Genomic DNA, 18,391 nt, shown 5'->3' with positions numbered 1-18,391 from the left:
GGAGCCCCTCTGACATCAGAGCTTCTGCCTGAAGCCCCACTCTGCAGCCACTAGGCAGCTTTGTAACTGCCCTGGAGCCCTCTACCAAGCCTTGGACCAAATGGAAACAATAACGCTTTTTGCAGAAGAAAAACAAAAAACCTATTTGAAACACAAACAGAATAAAGAGAAAAAAAGAAATATATATATATATATATATATATATATTCATCATGTTCTTTTAATATATGAATTGCCCCACTTTATCTGTATGAAATAAGTTTGTTTCCGTTATTGGGCTGGTTCTCAAGCTCTGCTCCTCGTTTGAATTACCTAAAGAGTTTTTAAGAAAAAACATTGGTGTCTGGATCCCAGCCCCAGAGATTTTGATTCAGTAGGTCTAGGGAGGAGCCTGGGCATGGGGAGGTCTCAGAGTTCCCCAGGTGGTTCTAATGTGCAGCAACTTTGTGAACCACCTCTTGGCTTCAATCCAGCTAGTGATCAGCTATTAAATCTAAGACACATATGGGCTAGTGCGTGAGCTCTGTTGCTAGGTGTATTCCATTTTCTTCCTCCTGGAAGATTCGTGCCAGGGAAAATGATTGATAGTTGTGTTACTTCTCTGAAATGGATTGAAATTTCCAATTAGCGTGAACAGGGGAGGGTGAGTGGGTGAATGCAATAAGGTGGATCATTTACGTATTGCCCTATGTGTAAAAGGCTTTTGCAACTGAGGTCTGCCCTACTTTTCATGCTAATGGTAATGCTTGCCCTCCTAATGCAGCTGTAAACTTTATAGGCCCATAGGTAGACAGCATCACAAAATATTTACCCCTCCCCACTAGCCCACTCTCAAGCTTCACTCCGCTTCCCCAATACACAAATGTAAATGTACATCAATGCACTTGAGACCAATATCAACATATTGACCTTCAATTCTTCTACTTTGCAGCTTCCCTCTTATCAGGAGATGTCAGCAATTAATGCAAGGACAAATGCTTACCTCTTGGTGAGTAATGTAGACAATGCCTCCAAGAGACAAATAGCCCTTAGGGAGGGGGAAAAAGTCTTTCAAAAAGGTTGGTGCCCAGAGGAGGCATTTTCAGTCATCTCAGCTTAGAGGTCAAATATCCAAAATAAAAAAAAGGTTAAAAAGAAGAAGAAGAAGAAAGCAAGGAAGAAAAGAAGGAAACAATTTTCTTATCTCATAGTAATAAGGCAGTTTTCCTTAAAAAAAAAAAAAAGACTTAAGCCTTAAATTCTCTTTCCTAATCAAAATGTGCTTTTCCATCTTTAAACTATTCCTCTTATATCCTGTATTATTCATGATGTTTAATTCTTGAAATAGCACATGGCTGAAAACAGAAGCTAACCTCTTGTCCACTATGAATTAAATCTTCTTTTCCTAGGACCCATCTACAATGTACAATTTGGGGTTTGCCAACATAATCATTTTCTCTGAAATAAGTTACAGCATTTTGCCTTTTCACTATATATAGTTATACAATATATTGTTAACACAACATAGTTAATATAGTCAATATAGTAAATACAATTATAACACACATGATATGATGCCACTTTTGTGATTTTCTTCATCCATGTAACTCTGAAATTTGACAATATAGTTTTCATATTCTAATGAGCTGAGTATTAGCTTTGTAAGGATAGAAAACTAAAATAAATTCATAATATTCTTGTGTGGTTTGCCCCTGGGGTGGATTACCATAATGGGGGGGGGATATTTGAGCCTTTCCCCAAGTCACTAAAAAGCCTCCAGTGAGCAGTCCCTTGTCCTCTCCAGGGAGTGGGGGGAAAGGATCTTTAATCATAATAATCCTGGGAGATTTCCTGAGAAATCTCGGAAGTAAGACATCTGCTTCTGTGCCTTGTTGTTTTGCAGAATAGCAATGATTGCTTTAGCAGCTTCTATTGCCATATGTGTACAATAAGTAAATGAACATAAAATTGAATGAACGCATAAAAGAAGGATAAACCCACCCAGCTTAACAAATCCACTCTCTCACCTGCTGTGCCCTGAAACATGAAAGAATCACGGGATCATAAGGATTAATAAAATAACAGTCTTTGTTAACAATATTGACAGGAGGTATAAGGACAATTTGTCTGATGTGGGACCAACAGCTTAACTGCTTAATTCTTTTTTTTTTTAAGGGAAAATCATTCATTTATTGTTTAAAGATTGCAAGACAACATCTGAATTTCTGTAGCACAATTTAAATGTTTTACTTTTTTGATAAAGCAGAGTATAATAGATAAAACAATTAGTTTCCAGTAATATCTAGATCTCTATTCAGAATTAAGTCTTCCACAGACATGTAACCCGGAAACAAAAGCCTGTTACAATAAGCAAAGCTTCAACAGAGCAGCTACTTTTCGGGCCAGGGAAAGGTTCATCCCTATAGGAGGATGATGTGCTATGTAAAATGGCTGCAAGGTCACAGCCTTGAGGGCGTTGGAAGTCTATTATCCTATTCCACATTAAGTAGTTTGGTGAACTTCAAACGTCCGTTCATCTGCAACCAAGCTGGCAACTTTTAACTGATATTTCAAGCAGGTAAAAAATAAATTAAAAGAAATCCCTACACTGATGTTCCTTGATTTACACTGTAAAATGGTTCATTAACATGTAATTCTGGCTAAGAATTACATTTGAGATTCCTTGCTCAGATTTTGGTTAACAGTACAAATCTTTCAGAAATTCAAGTTCTTATTAATCAATAATTTTCAGCTAGGATACATTCAGGCATCAGCTGCAACTACAGAATAGGTGCACTGCCTCAGCGCTTTGGAAAGACATAACCTAGAACACTACTAGCAGACAAAATACCTGTTACTAGACAGTATATGTGCAGTAGAGCAAGAAAAAACATATATTCATATGTGCCGCGGACCAGCTGGAGAAAGAGGATTTCACCGCCCAGGACCAGAAGGGAAGGGGTAAAGTAGCACCGACGATTGGGATCAGAAGGACCAAGACAACTGATGGTTGCAAGGTAAATTTTATTGCGCTACAGTTGCAGATTATATAGACTAGAAAAGGGAAGGTTGCCAGACGGTAGTTTACATTGTGTAAAGACTGTCTCGGCTTAGGGTTAACTTCCCTGGGAGAAAACCCATAAAGCCAGAATCATCAAAAAATAACCTGCACGTGCAGGGGGGAGACAGCTTTGCTTATCTCAGTTTACGTTCTTTCTTATTACTGGGTCCTGGTGATTTATCTCCTATGGAATGGAACAAGGAAGGGAACAAGTAGGGACAGTCCCTTCGAGCAGCGAGCGGCAGCATGCCTGGCACGTCCACAGCCTGCTCTCACGGCTGACTGCTTCCCACAGGTCTCCCTTTTTTATTTTTTAATTTTTGCTGCAAAATTATTCCATGAAGCTTAGTGCCAAGAGTAGTATATTGTTGCATGAGGATACGAAACAGACATGAGAAGATTATTATCAATAATAGGCAAATTATGGCCAGGGTAATAAATCCTGACAACCTTCCAGTAATCCAAGACTGATGGTTTAACCACTTTAAATGATCCAGTAAAGTTTGAATTACATCTTCTGGTGAAATATCATGAAGATGTGCATTTTGTATATCCTGGATTTCAGCATTTAATTTCTTAAGATCAAGACTAATATTATTATCTGACCAAACACTCAGCAGATGCATTTTTACTTTTTCCCATTCCCAAATACAGTCGTTGTACTTTTTAGGAGTAACACAAATCCATGTATACTTTGCATGGCAAGCTAAACACATCCTCAATTTTAATGCTGCCATCTGATCTCCAATCCCCATAATTGCATTTTTAAATTCATCTAACTTGTTATTAATCTGTAAATCTATGTGACTTTGTAAAGATAAGGCAAGATTGGTATTTTGAGATAATTGATTAGCAAAGTGAGCATGATTAATACTCTGTGAAAGAGCAAGACTGGCAGTAGCTGCGGTAGCAGACAGAGCAGCCAAGGCAAGTAAACTTACTATTAGCCACCCAATAAAGCACCTCCTTCTCTGCAAGGCTTTAGAGAGTTCCATCCATGCCTGTACTCCAGTATCTTCATACCAAGGTTCTCTCAGATATACAGGCACCATAACATATATGGGTTGCTTTAGTATAAGCACAGATTGCGTTCCTGCAGAAGGGAACATACAACTGCTAAAAATACAATTCACACAGCTAATATTATATCCTCCTTTGGAAGAATTACCAATGTTAATAGAACCAATCAAAAGTGTATATGGAGGAGCAACACAAGTTATAACAGGTGTATTGGAATAAGTTAGAGCTAGTTTCCATATATCCCAGGTCTTTTGAAATGTGATTGATAAACCTATCTATGAAGGGAATAGAAGAGATAGGAATTTACCTCTTGGTATAATCTATAGTACACCATATTTGGTTATTATTCCAAGATGCATTGCAACGTTCAAAATTGGATCCAGGAAAATTAACGGTCATAAAAGGAGGAAATTGATTTTTTGATTTTCTGTTAAGAATAGTAACCTTATGTCCAGCTGTAAGTATCCCTTGTCCTCCAAGTAAACGCTTCATACAGAAATAATTTCCTGAATCTTCACCTGTAACCTTGGCTATAGTAATAGTGGAGTCCCTAAGTGGTGAGGCGTATGAGATTCGACCTCTAATATTAATAGGTTGCCCATTTTTATACCAAATGATGGTATCCTTAAGATCCTCTCATCGGCTGGTAGCCAGGCATGTAAGAGTAATGTTGGTTCCTGTAAAACGAAGGATGCCTGGAGAGCCTGACAAACTAATTGATTGATCCGTTCCCTCATAAACATCTGTATGCTCATAACTGATAGCCTTTACACATCCAGTTTCCAGATTCAATGGGCTAAGACAGACAGGATAAGTACTAAACCAGTTAGTATAATTTACAAACATATTGATTTGTTTTATATTTCCAATAAGAGGCCCATAAACAGTATCATTGTAAAATACAGGAAACTCTGCTTCAGACCAAGATATGGGTTTTAATAGTGGAGGATCAGGTACATAGGCCCAGTAAGTTGCTGCATTAACAGAGGGAACACATGAAATGATTGCCAACATAGCCAAAAATAAAGTTACAGGTGTAACAGGGTTTTTCTGTTGTTTCACTAACTCTTGAACTCATGAAACCAATTGTTTAATTTGTCCCCAAGTTGGAACATCACTTCTTTGAGTCGTCCTGGCGAGTGGTCTCCTCTTCTTCTTTTTCTGAATCAACAGTGTCAAATTTTCGGGAGAGATGCAGAGCTTCTTCATCTTCTGAACTAGTTGTGGGCTATGGCGAGCCATCTATTTGCTTGACTAAGTGCTCAGAAAGCCAGCGAGGTCCAGGCGCTGATCTGGGAAAGATACACACGTGACCACAGCCCCAAATCAACACAGGATCAGGACCATGCCAAGTGCTTGTTAACGGATCTTTCCAGAGGACCTCCGGAGATTGAGAGGCCAATCCTGGCTCAGCCATCAACCTCTCCCCTGCAGACCGGCCAAATTTATCAACAGTGCGAAAATTTAAAATAAACAAAGCATGATTTATAAGGTTATGTGGTGTTATTCTGTATAATTCCCCCTTTTTTAATTTTTTCAATAGTTAGCTTTCAAGATCTATTTGCACATTCTATAATACCTTGTCCTTGAGGGTTATATGGAATGCCTGTAATATGGGTAATTTGTAATGAATTACAAAATGTTGCAAAAGCAGCACTAGTGTAAGTGGGCCCGTTATCTGTTTTAATAACTTTGGGAAGGTTCGTGAAAGCAAAACAGTGTAATAAATGAGTGATAACATGTTTAGTAGCTTCTCCGGTCTGTGCTGTAGCACAGAGGAAACCAGAATAAGTATCAATAGTGACATGAACAAACTGTAATTTCCCAAACGACGGGATATGAGTAACATCCATTTGCCATAAATGTCTAGGTAATAATCCACGAGGATTAACAACATAATGTGGAACAGGAAGGTGAGGTAAGCATTGTGGGCATTGCTTAACTATTTGTCGGGTGGCTTCACGAGTAAGGGAAAATTGTTTGTGTAATGTAGTCGCCGACTGATGGTGTAAAGCATGCGATTGTTGTGCTGCTTGTGAAGCAGTTTGATCATAACTTACCATAATATGAGGGTGTCCAGGACATGCACCATGAGTATCAACAGTATGAAGATAATGAATGCAATACATTAGCCATTCTTGACAGCATGACGAACGGAAAGGAGGAGTACGGTAAATTGGGATATGTCCTGCTTTAGGGACAAGAGATTGAGGAGGAGGAGTAACTTCAACTCTATTCTTGGGAGGAAAGTGCACAGGATAAAGGTCACGTTTAGATGGAGTTAAAACATCTGCTGTCACATTGTTTAGTCAATGGACCAGGCAAGTTAGAATGAGCACAGATATGTAGAGCTGCAACAGGACCATCGTGGGAACGAATAAGCTGTTGAAGCAAACGAAAAGAGGATGATAATTCAGGGTCATTAGTATGTCCTATGGTCGCAGTCTCCAGAAGAAATAATAAGCTAATAAGATATTTACTATCAGAAAACAAATTAAAAGATATAGAAGGCAAATGTTTAAAAGCCATAATGACAGCATACAGTTCAACATGTTGAGCAGAAGTCAAGGAAGTTTGTCTAATGAGTTTTGTTCCGTCGTCAATGATTACAGTATCCATTCCTGAAGAAGAACCGTCTGTAAAAACCAAAGGTACATGAGGAATAAGCTATTGCTTAATTATAGAAGGAAAGATATGAGTTAAGTTTGCTGAATTGGATCAATTTATCAGCAGGGTAATGGCATTCCAAGGTACCTGAAAATCCTGCAAGAGCAAGACTCCATTAATTACTATGTTGAAAAAGCCAATTTTGTTGACTAACTGAATAAGGGATAATAATTTGAGAAGGTTCTGTATTAATAAGTTGTAAGCATCTAGTTCTACCTTGCATTATTAAATTACTAATAAGTTCATAATAAGGGTTAATAACTTTAGAGGGTGTAGATTTCATATGAATCTATTCAATAATTCCAACAGTTTGCCATAAGACAGCAGTAGGCACATGAGGAGTTGGACAAATTATTAAGAAAATTGGAAGGTGAGTATGAACTCTAGTTAATTGTGTAGAACTGATAGATCTATTGACTATTTGTAAAGCTTGAAATCCTTCTGGAGTCATAGAGCGTGAAGAAGGATCTGAGTCACCTTTAAGAATAACCAACAAAGGCTGTAATTGAGCAGTAGTAAGTTTTAAGGAAGCCCTTAGCCAATTAATATCTCCAAGTAATTTTTGAAAATAATTTCATGTTTTTAAATTATCAACTCAAATTTGCAGTTTTTGAGGCCTAATAGTAGTGTTATCAATATATTTTCCCAAATATAAAAATGGAGATTGTCTTTGAATTTTTTTTGAGGCAATGACCAAGCCAATGATCGTAAGGATTGTTGTAAAAATTGAAAAGCAGTCTCTAATAAAGAAATATTATTAGCGGCTAAAAGTATATCATCCATATAATGTATGAGCTATAATGTTGGAAACCTTTTTCTCACAGGAGTCAAGGCCTGAGCCACATATTTTTGGCATAATGTAGGACAATTTGCCATGCCCTGAGGCTATATTTTCCATTGAAATCTCCTCATGGGTTCCTTAAAATATAAGGAAGGCAAGCTAAAAGCAAAATGTTTTCTATCTTCAGGAAACAAAGGAATAGTGAAAAAACAATCTTTTAAATCTATAACTAAAACATAATTGTGTAGTATGGCTGTTGGAGAGGGTAGGCCTGGTTGCAGAGCTCCCATTATTAGCATAGTTTTATTAACAGCTCTTAGATCCTGTAATAACCTATATTTTCCAGATTTTTTCTTGATAATAAAAATAGGAGTATTCCAAGTACTATTGGAAATTTCTAAATGCCCTAATTGTTCCAGTACTAATTGTTCTGCAGCTTCTAATTTCTCCGTTGTGAGGGGCCATTGGTCCACCCATACAGGGTCATCAGTCAGCCGAGTAATTGGATCAGCAGTGAGTGGAGGAGAATCCAAGGCCCCTAAGAAAAACCTAAACCTTGTCTATCATTTTTTATTTTCACATCAGTAGGATAGACAGTTCCTTGTTGATTTGTTCCAAGCCCTTTTGTGGGAAGAAATCCTTGATCCAACATCATATTAGAGACTTAAGAATTTGGACTATAAAGTAATACTCCCATTTCTTTTAATATATCTCGGCCCCAGAGGTTTAAAGTCAGCTCAGACAAAACATAAGGCTGGAAGTATCCTGAATGGCCCTCACTATCTTGCCATAATAATAACTGACTACTTTGCACAGGAGAAGAACTTTGTCCTATTCCTTGAAATTGTGTAATAGTAGGACTAATGGGCAAATGTTTAGGCCAGTGTATCTGTTCAGTAGGCAGCATTAGATGATCCAAAAGCCTCTGTTTCTCTCTTTTGATGTTGTAAAATTTGTCCATGAGGTACAAAGGGCAAAAGTAGCAATTGTGCAATTTTATCGTCAGGAGAAATAGTTATTATATTTTTAATAGTTTGTGCTATGATTTTTATTTCTCCTTCGTAGCCAGAATCTATGACTCCTGGCATAATAGTTAAACCTTTCATGGTGACACTACTTCTTCCCAACATTAGTCCCATCAAACCCTTGGGTAAAGGTCCATAGATGCCCGTAGAGAGGGCCTCAGGACCCATTTCAGGAGTTAATACATATCGGGTGGAGGTACTGAGGTCCAGTCCTGCGCTTCCTGGTGTTGCTCTGGAGAGCGAGGATATTGTATGTTTTTGTTTCTGGTTAATGTCTGATTTATAATTTGAGAAGGATACACAGACATTGGCCCTATTGTTTGTTGGGGCCGGGGAAGGCCCCAGCAGGAGTTTCTCGACAGTGGTGTCCCATCCTTGTTGGCCACTGAGCGACAATCTCGTGCCCAATGCTTTCCCCTATTGCATCTAGGGCATAAACCAGGGATTTTTCTGACCATCTGGAGGTTTTTGAGTAGGGAAGGAAGGACTAGGTTTAGAATTAAAAGATCTACATTCTCTAGCAAAATGACCTACCTTTCTGCATTTAAAACAAGTCTTTGTTTTCTTTTGATTGTTTTTAAACCACACTTTAGTTAATGCTGCAACCATAGCAGCACCCTGTATATAAGCAGGCCCAATGTCTGCACAAAGGCGAATATAATCCTCCAATGTTCCCCGTTTTCTCCAAGGTCGAATCGCAGCCTGACATGCATTATTAGTGTTTGCAAAAGTTAGTTGCTTAACTACAATTGTACCATTGAGTCCATCCACAATGAGTCTCCCCACCACCTGTAACAATCTATCTACAAAATCAGCATATGGTTCATTAGGTCCCTAATTTTTGAAAGATCCTCAGTTGTGTGTGTATAAGGTAATTTCCTCCAGGCTTCTAATGCTAAATGATGTATTTGAGGATAAGCAACAAAGGGATAAGTTAACTGATCTTGTAAAGAAATATATTGTCCTTCCCCAATCAACATATTATAATCAACTGGAAAATTATGGGCCGCATTCTTTTCTGCTTGTTCAACAGCCCGTTCATAAAAATCAAACTTCCATATTAAATAATCTCCACCATTTAAACAAACTCATGCTATAGATTTCCAATCAGCGGGGGGAAGAGCTTCTCCTCCAATAGCTTCTCCTGTCAACCATAGCAGTAGTAAAAGGGGCAGTGGGCCCATATTGAGCACAGGCAGATTTTAAATCTTTCAAAACTTTAAAAGGAAGAGCCCGATGCTCCCTAATAGCTTGTTGAGGATTATTAGGATCAGGTCTTTCTATGACAGGACAACAGAAAATAGGATCTTCTCCTCATCTTATTGCTCCTTGTACAGCACGCTGCAAGGGACTGAGCATTTTTACAGATGTAGATTTTTGAGGAAGACAGTCCTTACTAATTTGAAGCTTTTTCACTGACTTATCTATCATAGCCATTAGAAAATCATCCTCAGGATATTTCTCTCTTTTATGTTTAAAAGCCTCATCTGTTAAGTCAAAATGTTCCTTTTCGGGCTTCTCTGGTGGTGCAGTGGTTGACAGTCCGCCTGCCGATGCAGGGGACACGGGTTCGTGCCCCGGTCTGGGAAGATCCCACATGCCGTTCATCTGAAATGTTTAAATTAATTAGCTCTTTCAATTTATGAAGTGGCGAAGCAGTAGCTGATAATACATTCTTTTCTTCTGTCAGAGGCTTATGTTTTTCTGACTTTACATTCAAATCAACACTATCATGAGAAGAATCTAAACATTCTTTTATCAGATTCCACAAACTAAATGTAACAACAGGAGAATGAGTAGGCCCTCGAGACATAATAATTTTTTAAATCTCCAACTTTCTGCCAGATTTCTATGTCAAGAGAGCCGCCATCGGGAAACCAGGGAAGATACATCACGGATATGCTGCAAAAACTCAGTCAGCTGTGAGGTAGAAACTTTATTACCCCGAGCTTTAAGCATCGAAAGTAAAACCTGAGCAAATAATTCACGCTCCTTTGAGCCCTTTTGCCCCATCTTATTTTACTTCTGACTACTGCCTTATGCCTCTATTAGTTTCACTTTTACTCGCGGCCACACAAATTTTGCATAAGGGTTCTCTTACCTGCATTTTCTTTTTCTTTTAATTGCCTTCACGCTTCAGGTCCCTGTTCGGGCGCCACTTGCCGCGGACCAGCCGGAGAAAGAGGATTTCACCGCCCAGGGCCAGAAGGGATGGGGTAAGGAACTGAAGTAGCACCGACGATTGGGGTCAGAAGGACCAAGACAACTGATGGTTGCAAGGTAAATTTTATTGCGCTACAGTTGCAGATTATATAGACTAGAAAAGGGAATGTTGCCAGACGGTGGTTTACATTATGTAAAGACTGTCTCGGCTCAGGGTTAACTTCCCTGGGAGAAAACCCATAAAGCCAGAATCATCAAAAATAACCTGCACGTGCAGGGGGGAGACAGCTTTGCTTGTCTCATTTTACATTCTTTCTGATTTCTGGGCCCTGGTGATTTATCTCCCATGGAATGCAACAAGGAGGAGAACAAGTAGGGACAGTCTCTTCGAGCAGCGAGCGGCGGCATGCCTGGCATGTCCGTAGCCTGCTCTCAAGGCTGACTGCTTCCCACACATATGTTGGCTTGTTTAAGCCTCAAGCCCTCGATCCTTTGTGGAAATACAATAATTTCTTTCCTATTGTTTTCAATACCAAAAACTCAACTTCCAGAAGGGCTAAAGTCTAATTTGTACTCCAAACCAAGTAGCAGTGCAGTTCACTACTACTGAGGCTGAATCCATAAAGACTTCAAGACCACGTCCAGAAGACAAGTTATAATATATAATACCCTAGAATATCTGAAACATAATTATCATATACATAGCTGGTCCTTCAGAGCTTTTTACCTATAACGTTTTTTGATGAAAGTTATTTAATGTACTGGAGATAACTGTGACTTACTGATCAAATATTTGAATACTTATACTTACCTGGGATTTCATTTCTGCTGAAAGAAAAGGAAGAACAGGACTCACTTAAAAGAAAGCAAACTTTAGAAATGAAAGTAAAAATCTTATCACACACTATCACTTTTGGAAGCAGCATAGAGGGGCAGTCAACAGTAAAACACTGGTGAAATAGGTCAAAACTCTAGGCCAAAAATCCACTATTATTATCATCAGTGACAGTACCACAACTGTGCCCTTCAGAATTAATAACCACTCCTAAGAATCTTCATTTGGCACCAGATGATGTGTTTAAGAGAAACACTCTGGGAGGTTTTGAATCAGACTTGGTTTTTTGTTAGCCAAGTTACAGGAGAATTTTTAAAGTGGGGGCAAGGGGAGAAGGAAACGGACCAGAAAAAGAATTTAAGCCATCATCTATAAACCAACAAAGCACTGATAGTTCCAAACATTATATCAGACACTAAAATGAGTGATATAGGCTCAAGTGGTTTATAAAACCTATAAAAAGACTACACCAGCAAAGTCCCCATTTATCTGTAGGGTTCAGAAACTAAAACAAGGAATATTTTAGCTTAAAACCTTATCTCAAGAGAATCATATACACTTCACATGAATAAAAATACCTGAAACCAAACATTTTTAAAAGCTCCAATACCCAAAATATAAAGAAAAAAAATTATTCAGAAGACTCAATCAATCCATGATAATCACAAAACGGCTAGGCAATCTCTATCTCCCTTCCACACTAACTATCCATCCCATGGAAGACCAAGGGAGATCAGACCTTCCAGACTTACCTTCCAGACCTTCCAGACACCTGGCTGCTGCAAAATTCTATGGAGACTCCTTGTGGAACAGCAGTTTCCCATCTCTTGTGTCTCTCCCTATCATGATCATGCAGGAAGCAAGTCTGGCTGTGCTATTTCTTATCATTGTCATCCATCTTCAACATGGTATTGTACAGATAAGGAGAAAGTAATTCCCTTTCCCCCAGAAGGTTGAGGCTCAGGTACAGGGGTAATTCTCTTGTGCACACAGTCATTATTTAGGCCGACTCAGTGACTTCAGCAGGCTTAATCATGTGATCAGGTTTGTTGCCAGCTGCATAATGTTCCCATATCTGTAGATAGAGCCTCTCTAGTTCCATTGTGTATTGTTTGGTGTTGAACAGAGGGCTAGATGTTCTCTGCTTCCAGACTTTGCCACGAATTTTCTTCAGGTATTCTAGATCAGTTCGCAGTTTCACAGCTATGTCTTCATATTCTTGTCTATTTTTAGCAATAAGCTCAAGACAGCCTAAACAAGTGAGCTGGGAAGCTGCAACTCAGGAAGCAAGAGTCTCTCCTGGCATAGTCACCATGGGTGTCCCTGCCCAAAGGACATCCATCCCTGTGGTGTGTCCATTACAGAGTAGAGTGCCCAAGCAGACATCAGCCAGCTGACCTCTCCGAACATGTTCCTCTTTAAGAACAACAGGTGAAAAAATGATACAGTTCTGGGGAAGGCCCATATTTTGTGTGTACTGTTGAATATTAGGTTCTCCTACTGCTGGAAAACGCAACAGACACAGTACACTATTGAGAACACCCTTCAGAATATTTGCCCACATCTGCAAAGTAGATGGGTCAATTTTATATAACTGACTAAAGTTACAGTACACGATGGCATCTTCCGGTAACCCGTACTGAGAACGTGTGGTTACAATAATGGTACGGGGAACCTCCTCTCCAGTGGCAGCCTTATTGTTGATCAAGGTAGTTGCCAGCCCATTGCTAATACTGAATCCATTAATTGCTATCTGAATTTGTCCCCTGTTAATCATTTCAATAACTGCTTCTGCAATAGTATTCATTGGAATGACAGGCATATTAAGAGCTGTATTACTGCTGTCGGTGTTGTGTCCTCCATCAGGACATTTCATCTTGACAATTCTCACATCTGGTAGACTATCAAGAAATGCTTTGAGGTCGATGTCATTCAGCACAATCCGATTGTCATAAATGTGCCCATTGGACTTAAAATCGATGACTGCTTTTTTCTTCAGGTGAGGGAACATATTAGCATGATCACCAATAAAGAAAGTATGGGGCATATAAGCCAGTTTCTCAGAATACTGCTCAGCAACTTCAGCAGGTGAAGTTTCCTGATCAGTGATGATATAATCCATGAAAAGCGTGCCACTAGTCCCAGGGTACCCCAGCCACATTGCCTGAATAGGAGCTGGCCTGAGAGCAAAGAGTTCATTTCGAGCACCCTTGGTATAACCATTCATATTTACAAGGATGTGTATACCATATTGATGGATGCGGTCAGCTGCTTTTCCATTGCATGGAATCTGAGAAAGATCAATGAAATGATTGGCTTCTGCCATCACCTTCGCTCGGAAGTTTGTGCCATCATCTGGGCTCAGGGCATAACAGAAGACCTCAAATTTATCAGGACTGTGCGTGCCTGGAACAGACTGCATGAGATGAGAAGTAGGATGATTCCCAAAGTCAGAATTCACATATCCTACACGCAGTCAACCATCACTGAGCTTCAAGTCTTTTGGATGTTCATACGGTGGTTTATGAAGGACATTTATGTTATCCAAGCAGAGGTTCCCATGCCTCTCAGCAATAGCCTTCCTGACGCCATGAGAAAGAGGATAGAGCATACTATGATGAGGCTGCACAGAAGGCAACCTATTCTTCTCCAGCTGGTCAGCCACAATGCTGACCAACTTCTTCATTCGCTCATCATGGTCTGTCCAATCAGAGACAATCTGCAGGCAATGAGCCAAATGACAATAAGCGTCAGGAAAATCAGGTTTAAGCTTCAGAGCAGTGCGATTAAGAAGCAATTGCTTCTGGAATATTCCCTGAATCCTTGTGAATGGAAGCCAGATTGCTGTGGGTATACGCAAATCACTGCATGATTTGGACTCAAGCTTAGGGCACAAAGGTAAGCTGCCACAGCTCTGTCACAAATCCGTGCCTCTTTCAAGACACTTCCTAAATTGATATAAGCATCCAGAAAATTGGGGTCAAGGGTGACAGCCTTTTCAAAGTGATGAATTGCAAGCCAAATCTCCCCTTGTGCATTGAAAACACAGCCAAGATTACTCCAAGCTACCACAAAGTTCGGTTGCATCTCAATTGCTTTCAAATAACATGCCTTGGCTTCTTCCAAGCCACCCAGGGCTTTGAGCAGGTTCCCCAAGTCACTGCGAACACGGTACAAATCAGGATTGTACTGAAGAGCAGAGACGTAAGCTTGTACTGCCCCTTCCATGTCGCCTGCTGCCACCAAAGCAGCTGCCAGGTTAATATAACCATCGATGAAATCTGGTTTGAGACGCAATGCATGCCGGTAATGCTCAATTGCTTCCTGCAACTGCCCTGTTTCCTTGTACCCATTCCCCAAATTCGAATAGGCTTCTGCCAGAATAGGGTTCTGTTTAATTGCCAGAGGACTAAAGAGGGCAGATCTGTCCAGCCATCGACACTGGAAGTGTAGAGATGAAAGTAATAAAAGTACACCAGTGTTGTCTGGCTCTTGTCTCCAGAGCTGCATGCAGTGTCTCTCAGCTGCCTCAAAATCTCCTGCCTGATATTCTCGATGTGCCAACTCAGCTAACCCTTGGAAGGAAAGCATACGTTTCGTTGGTTCTGTGCTGTCGGCCATGTTGCCCACGGAAGACGCCATCTGGAGCTTCTGGAGAGAGTGCGAAAAGGGGGTAATTGAGTCCCACTGCTGCCACTACTGGCAAGAATGTTTCTAGAGGTAGCAAATACGAGGGCAGCAGCCATACCACTGCTTTGGCAGGCTTAAGCGGCGGCAACAGTTACAGGCACCGAACCTTAGGAACTCTGGTTGGCCATCTACCTCTCACGGTCTTGAAATCTTAATTCTTAACCCTGCCCTCTTCCACCATTTTTCTCCTATTCAGGGAATAAAAATTACCTATACATTTGCCTTAGAAGAAATCAAAAGTCAGTAGTCCACTTTTTAAAATTTTGTTTTCTGTCCAGTTGGAAATGAAATACATGATTGAATTTTCTTAATCATTCATATAGTCAATGAGGAAAACATTAGGGCCGTGAATTTCAATACAGTAAGATCAGAAAATTTTAAATTGGGCTTCCCAAACCACTAATAAGTAACCAATATTGTATATAATGTTAAAATCTTAGAGACTGAGTTTGATATTTTAAAAGTTCTGAAAACATTAGCTAATTTTTCCTCATCATATTTCTCATGCCTCAAACCTGAGTATTACTTTTTTAAAAATAAATTTATTTTTATTTTGGCTATGTTGGGTCTTCAATGTTGTGTGCAGGCTTTCTCTAGTTGCGGCGAGCGGGGGCTACTCTTTGTTGCGGTGCCTGGCCTTCTCATCACAGTAGCTTCTATTGTTGTTCCACAACTCTATGGGTTCCTTTTTAGGTCCTAGAACCCTAGAAATTAGTTCATGTAATTATAGGTTTTTGCAAAATTGTCAAAAGTGAGATATTTTAACTTCCATCAGGGAAGACCAGCATCTCTTTGTTTGCCAATTTTCCTTTTATCATATTCCGCTATGTTGGATCATATTGGAATGATTGGTTGGAATGGCCACCGGCTTTTTTGAAATCTGGCTAAGGATATATATATATTTTGCGTTCCGCAGGCCTCTCACAGTTGTGGCCTCTCCCGTTGCGGAGCACAGGCTCTGGACACGCAGGCTCAGCGGCCATGGCTCATGGGCCTAGCCGCTCCATGGCATGTGGGATCCTCCCAGACCGGGGCATGAACCCGTGTCCCTTGCATCGGCAGGCAGACTCTCAAACACTGTGCCACCAGAGAAGCCCTAAGGAGATGTTTTAAGTGAGGTTATTATGTGATTTTCAGACACCACCATATGTAATTGACTATATACTATCCCATTACAGGAATAACTTCCAGTACTCCTACTGACTACTCTACTGACTTAACTAGCACAAGACACAGAAGCATAAGGACAAAAACCACCTTACAGTATAGCCATGTCTTGCACTTCACAGCTCTCAAAGCATGTGCATTTGAAGAAGAAAAAAAGAACTGAAAAGTATAAAACCATAAGCTATTCTGTGGAAAATTATTTCAATCATCAGGCATGTGAAAGATAAGTCAAAGATTCAGTTCTCATCAATGCTTAGTCAAAACGGAAATTTTCTTCTCTCAAGAATATACTCCAGGGGCTTCCCTGATGGCTCAGTGGTTAAGAAACCACCTGCCAATGCAGTGGACACGGGTTCAAGTCGTGGTCCGGGAAGAGCCCACATGCCGTGGAGCAACTAAGCCCGTGCGCCACAACTACGGAACCTGTGCTCTAGAGCCCGTGAGCCACACCTACTGAGCCTGCGAGCCACAACTACTGAAGCCTGCGTGCCTAGACCCTGTGCTCTGCAACAAGAGAAGCCACCGCAATGAGAAGCCTGCGCACCGCAACAAAGAGTAGCTCCCACTTGCTGCAACTAGAGAAAGCCTGTGCACAGCAACAAAGACCCAACACAGCCAAAAATAAAGAAAGAAAGAAAGAAAGAAAGAATATATTCCATCAATAATGTGTGTAATGGAATGATGTGAATGAGTATTTTATCAGAATTCCTGTTATGCACAAACCTATAGCAGTCCTGAAATCAGTAATGCATTTATAATAGTAAATATTTATGAGGAAGTAATCCATAGAGGTTTTCTTAAAGTTAACAATGAAAATTAATGTGACATTATCAATAATAAATTGTGAAGCTGAAATAAACTTTTCTAAACTATTAATAACTAAAAGCAAATTCTAATCAACCATGTTAAAAGAAATCTATGTCTATAAACTATAAAGTTTATTTCTTAAAATTTTATTTCTAAAATAGATAAACTGTCATATGAGGACGCAGTTAAAGAATATATAGATAAGAGTGGGGAAAAAGTTTTATAGAGACACATCTGGCAGTAGTTAATTTTTAAATGTCATTTTTCTAGATTTTGTGACACCTATAGTATTGATATTTGAAAGCATTTAAAAAATTGTAATTTGAAGATTTGCTACTTCCAGGTAGTATAAAATATTTTGAAGCAAAACAACGTTTCCACTGAGAAAAACAAAAAAAAGCCAAATAAAATAGCCATTCAATCAAAAAGTTCTAGACATACCAAGAGATAGAATCATATGACTAAAATTCTAAGAAAAGAACAGATAATACACAAATATTTATATAAGACATTGTGTATCTTTATCAGGAAAAGTCTTTATCAATAAAATACTTTAAAATCATCAGAATATTATATTTTATTTATTTGTATATTTTATTTATATATAGATATTTATATATTTATATAAAGAACTTAAAGATAAAGCCCTAGTTAAGGCAGTGACAATAGCAGTAGCAGTGGGAGTGAAAAGAAATGGTTATATTCAAGCATATTTTGTCAGTAAAAGTCCAAGATCAGATGTCTGACTGCATACATGGGATGGATAGACGGAGTGGGAAAAATCAAAGTTAACTATAGAGGTTCTAGTGAAGATGGGGTTGCCATCACCCAACCCAAGGGGTTGCGATCATCCCCAAGGTCTAGGAGGCTCAAAGGGAAGGTTATGGTCAGCGGAAAAGTTAATTGGTGGGAAAATAAAACTCCCAGTCTCTCCATCTCTTTATACCAGTTTTTTTTTTAACATCTTTATTGAAGTAGAATTGCTTTACAATGGTGTGTTAGTTTCTGCTTTATAACAAAGTAAATCAGTTATACATATACATATGTCCCCATATCTCTTCCCTCTTGCATCTCCCTCCCTCCCACCCTCCCTATCCCACCCCTCTAGGTGGTCACAAAGCACCAAGCTGATCTCCCTGTGCTATGCGGCTGCTTCCCTCTAGCTATCTATTCCTTATACCAGTTTTGTTTTCTGC

General features: G+C 39.5%; 1 pseudogene; it reads right to left on the bottom strand.

Annotated features, from left to right (window-relative positions):
* Positions 1–12,531: 12,531 nt before the first annotated feature.
* Positions 12,532–15,173, bottom strand: LOC112406114 (UDP-N-acetylglucosamine--peptide N-acetylglucosaminyltransferase 110 kDa subunit pseudogene; annotated as a pseudogene).
* Between the last annotated feature and the right edge of the window lie 3,218 nt (positions 15,174–18,391).

The sequence above is a fragment of the Neophocaena asiaeorientalis genome, unplaced genomic scaffold, assembly GCF_003031525.2.
Source record: "Neophocaena asiaeorientalis asiaeorientalis breed wild unplaced genomic scaffold, Neophocaena_asiaeorientalis_V1.1 scaffold549, whole genome shotgun sequence".
Lineage (NCBI taxonomy): Eukaryota > Metazoa > Chordata > Mammalia > Artiodactyla > Phocoenidae > Neophocaena > Neophocaena asiaeorientalis.
This window is presented reverse-complemented; position numbering and strand designations above follow the sequence as displayed.